Raw genomic sequence first — 4,973 nt, forward strand, 5'->3', positions numbered from 1 at the left:
AACACACGGTTAGGGAGTTATTGGTGGATTAAGATTCTACAAGGACTTATAGAGTGACATTTTAATGGTCAAAGGGAAATAACCTTCTCAGTTGGTGGCAGTGAGAATGGTTATTTCCCTTTGACCAACGGGGGTGTTTTTCCTACCTCGAAGGAATTTCTTGTCTTTCACTGGTGTTACCAATGCAAAGGGAGGTTCTCATTGTATTTTCTTCACTGATAACAGTCTTGGGTTAGGCTTAATTATGATTAGACGTGCGCGAACAGACTAAGAGACAAACAAGCAGACACAAAGTAACGCCGGCACAGAAAAAAAACATATATAAGCCTATACGCACACAGATACAGAGACAAAATCACAAACAGAGACAGACAGAAAAAAGACAGATAGACAGACAGACATATAAACATATATAGACAGACAGACAGACACACACACGGTTGCCTGTTCTTTTACTTGTTTGTTTGTTTGTTTGTTTGTTTTTATTCGGTTTTGTGTTGTTGTTGTGGTTGTTTTCACTTCCCTTCTTTCCGTCAGCTGTTCCGGTAGTCTCAAAACGTTCTTCTCCCCTGTTGCAATGATGTTTATCTCAGGTCAAATATGCATAAGGTTGAAATGCCATAAGCTTACCTTGGTAAAGTAAAGAATGAAAAGAATGATGTATTTTAGAGATTTTGACTGATACAATTTGCCTTTGATGACACTTGAAATGATTAATTAATCTAAACCAAGGGAAAGGGGTAAGACATATTTGGAAATTTAACTTTAAAACCAGTTTTTAAGATACACCGTATCAATCAAGACATAACAAATTAGATACTCAACAAACAAGAAACAATAATTAACTTTTTCAATTTAAAATAATTATTGGTCTATCCAGTATAAGTATACCCGGTACATACCATAGAACATATTTCTGGAGTGACAACGAAAATATTTGTAAACTTACAACATAACATAGACAGCAACCTAAAATAAATTTAAAACTGAGAACATGTAGCTGAAGGATGTAGTTTTCCTTTTTTCGTCAAAAACACCCACCACAAGCTAGGCACGGAGCGAACAAAATCGTTTGCCAACCCCCCCGGTAGAACAACAATGGGTCACGCCCACGCAGTTGAAACGCGGTCACCTCAGCTACATCCATTTCGCTTGACAGGGGAGGAACGGAGACTCCATCGAAGAAAACCGATACTACGTTAGCCAAGAACACAAAGCCCCATATACCCGCGGCTGTCCCCAACCCAAATATTTTACCTTGGTTCAAACTGCGACTGTCGCGCAGCAGGTAGCGTACAACGTTGAATAACATTCACACTGTGGATACGATCAGTGTTGAAAGTTGAACGATACTTACTTTCACGAGGGTTATAAAGTAGAGGAGTGGTGGTGGTGGTTTCTAGAGTGTTTGTTGTATAGGGCAGCCTAGACAGAAAGGACAAAAAAAGTAGAATGGCAAGCCAAACTAGCCATGCGGGTTCCACTGCGTGATAATTGTTTCGGTTTCTGCGGTCCTCGCCTCGCGCAACGATTGTCGTCTGCCACCACGGGAAAGAATGTCAGTGAAAATGTTTGCGCCTTCGGACAAGGATGTTTTGTGATTGTGTGTCAGTGTGTCTTCCTCAACAGTAGCTACAGCTGTCTGGCTGACAGAAAAATTCGCCAGAGAAGGGAGATACAAACCTAGGAATTCTAAACACCTGTCGTCTGCTACGACAGTGGAGTTTTCTGTGAACTTGTGAGGAAGTGGTCTCGACAAAGGTTTCGGGTCGGTACTGCTCGTTCCTTCCTAGTCGGGTACTTTGTTTGGACTGGGTATTATCCTCCAGTCCAGTGTAGTGCCCTTCGCCTGTTACCGGACTCGGCTACCTGTTTGACTGACGGACAAGGTTACAGGTGAGTCAAGTTTTGTCACGATTACGATTACTTGTCGCTAGGCTGAATCGTTATAATATACATGTTGTTGTCGGCTTGCTTGTCTGGCATGCAGAATGCTGATTATTGATTTGTTTTCGGATTTATGTGTGACTGATTTGTTTAAGCTGTTCGCTAGTTTAAAGTAAACGCAGACTGAGCTTATTGTTTTCAACTTCACGAAGGCTAGACTTTGCCTCTCGTTATCTTGTTCATCGAATCCCCCCCCCCCCCCCCCCCCCCCCCTCCCCCCCCCCTTCTCCCCTCCTTCTCTCCTTCATCCCCGACTGCTTGTTCTTAACTCTTCCTCTCTCTCTCTCTCTCTCTCTCTCGCCGGGTCTGTCTGTCTCTCTCTCTCTCTCTCTCTCTCTCTCTATCTCTCTCTCTCTCCCTCTCTCTGTCTCTCTGTCTCTCTCTCTCTCTCTGTGTGTGTGTGTGTGTGTGTGTGTCTCTCTCTCTCTCTCTCTCCTTCTCCTTGCCTCTCTCTCTCTCTCTCGTTCTTTGTTTAAAATTATTATTTAGTTCATAACCATATTTTAAAGAGTTCTTCGTAGCATGTAGTGCTGAGCTGCACAAGGCATGCAATTCCCTTTATCCTCTGTCCTAACCAGAACATTTCAATCTTTCCACCATCCCGGAAAAAGCTGTTTTAGCCTAGCTTTCAAAAGACACTGAATGTTTGCATTCCTCATCTTTCAAGTACACTCCTTTATGTTGAACAGGACTAATGTTTGGTTCATACACGAAAGATTTGGGGAAGTACGCTGGGGTATCTTGTTTTCTTCGGTTCGCATGAAAGCTTTTAGAACATGTATGTATGTTTGCTGAGGTAATGTGAAGCACTTATGATTCAGACGGTGTCCACTAAAGACAAAGCTTCTTTCAGTAGAGGACATTTTTTGAATGTTGAGGAACACGAGGTACACATTCGTTTTAAAATTTACTAAGATAGAAAGAGAAACTAAACATAGTCTTGCTTCAAGGATTAAGGACAAAGACACAGAATGGAGAAGAAGAAAAAAAGTATAAAATAGTACATCGAGAGAGGCGTACGAGAGAGAGAGAGAGAGAGAGAGAGAGAGAGAGAGAGAGAGAGAGAGAGAGAGAGAGAGAGAGAGAGAGAGAGAGAGAGAGAGAGAGTTTACTTTATACAAGTATACGTTATTCAGTATCACACTCGAGGTTCTCAGACAGGCGAACGGACGTGAACACTCTCTCTCTCTCACACACACACACACACACACACACACACACACACACACACACACACACACACACACACACACACACACACACACACACACACACACATACATTCTCCTTTCAGCAGGCTACCTTTCATTGGCTTTACTTTGTCTCCGCGAAAATCAGCGATGCGTGAAGCCAACCGCGACAGCAATAACATCACTGAAATACCCCCACTCAACTGGCTTGAACGATGTTTTTCAAAAACGCATGTAGCTCGTTTCCTTCTGTTCGTTATTTCATCCTCTTGAAAGGAGCTATTCTCCTTTACTTTTGGGGGGGATATCCTCAACTGACAGTGCCTTTAGAGGTACTGATCCATCTCTTTCAAAGGCACACTCCTTCTCGAAAAACTGTTCGGCTCACTAATATCTGGCCAGGATATCAATTAAGGGGTAAGACCATCCTTTCCCTTGGTCACATACCAAAAACCAACACACTGACTGCTGTCTTTGGTGAGTTGGAATTTCTTTTATGAATTAATTTCTGAAAAGCTACTGGTGGCTTATGCAAATTGAATTCATCTAAAAAAAAACCCGTTAAAATTTAAAAAAAAACTTTGTACAGAGAGCACCCAGGCTGTTTATTGTCTGTGTGCTGTGAAGTGGAGGGATGTTCTGGTCCCATGTAAAACCCCGGCCCGATCGGAAATCTTGAGCCGACATGATGTTTTCACGAAAAGGTGAGTGACTTTGAGCGATCACCACCGTAGATCTGCCCAGGGTGTTGAATGTGATAAGAACATACATTTGCCAGGACAAATACCAGACATCCACAGACTGGCCGGTTTTTGTGCAGAGAGGACATGTTTGTCGAATTAATTTAGCAGATTGACACTTTAAAAAAAAATATGAAAAAAAACTCCCACTCTGACGAGGAAGCAGCCAAGCTGTTACATGTTGGTATGTGTCCAATTAATGGAGGTACGGTATCCACTGTAAAAGCCTGATGAGATGGTGAGTAGAAACGTTCACACGGGAGGGACTATACCTTGAAGAGAGACCCCCCCCCCCCCCCCTTATCGCTAGCTCTTTTGGAGACATTTTCTTGACACTCCTCTTTGTCATTTTGTGGAAAGGAGGAGACCTTTTACTCAATGTTATTTATAACCATGCCATGGGGGGGGGGGGGGGGGGGGGGTGAGAGAATTTAATTGAAATTACAACGTCGCTTCGTCCATAAGGTGAAAGTGCTAATGAGGCAATTATGAGAACTTTGTTATGGTGTCTTCAAAAGTACTTGTACTCCGACATTTTTAGTCTCAAGAAAAAGGACCATTGATACAGGTCCATGGACTATTCGATCATTAGCAATGCGATGGACAGTGTGGCGCCAGTTATTTTGGATCCAAAAGCTAAACGACATTTTGAATGGCGTGTTAACAGTTGAAATGATTTTTGAATTTCGTGTTAGGAACTCATGTAAGTTTAGAAGTTATTTTAGTCCAGTATTACAGGATGTTTTTTTACGTATTTTTTCGGTCGAGAAAAAAAAAGCTTGTTCATAATACGCTCATGAGTTCCCGCACATCGGCAATGACTCTATTGTGCACACCTGCGCGTACGCATAATCGTCGCCAACCAATCACACGCGTACAGAGACGTGTACGAACGACTACTGAATACACACAGACAAACACACACACATACACACACACACACGCGCGCGCACACACACACACACACACACACACACACACACACACACACACACACACACACGAGAGAGAGAGAGAGAGAGTGAGAGAGAGAGAGAGAGAGAGAGAGAGAGAGAGAGAATGGGTGGGTGAGTGAGTGAGTGAGCCTGAGAGTGAG

General features: G+C 42.9%; 1 protein-coding gene across 1 annotated transcript in view; it reads left to right on the forward strand.

Moving 5' to 3' along the window:
- The first annotated feature begins 1,258 nt into the window (after positions 1-1,258).
- Positions 1,259-4,973, forward strand: part of LOC138966387 (hillarin-like) — a 73,221-nt gene continuing 69,506 nt past the window's right edge. Inside the window, exon 1 of the mRNA XM_070338605.1 lies at positions 1,259-1,896. The gene's annotated coding sequence lies outside the window, so the exon portion shown is untranslated. The remainder of the gene's footprint in view (positions 1,897-4,973) is intronic.

This window comes from Littorina saxatilis, linkage group LG5 (genome assembly GCF_037325665.1).
Source record: "Littorina saxatilis isolate snail1 linkage group LG5, US_GU_Lsax_2.0, whole genome shotgun sequence".
Lineage (NCBI taxonomy): Eukaryota > Metazoa > Mollusca > Gastropoda > Littorinimorpha > Littorinidae > Littorina > Littorina saxatilis.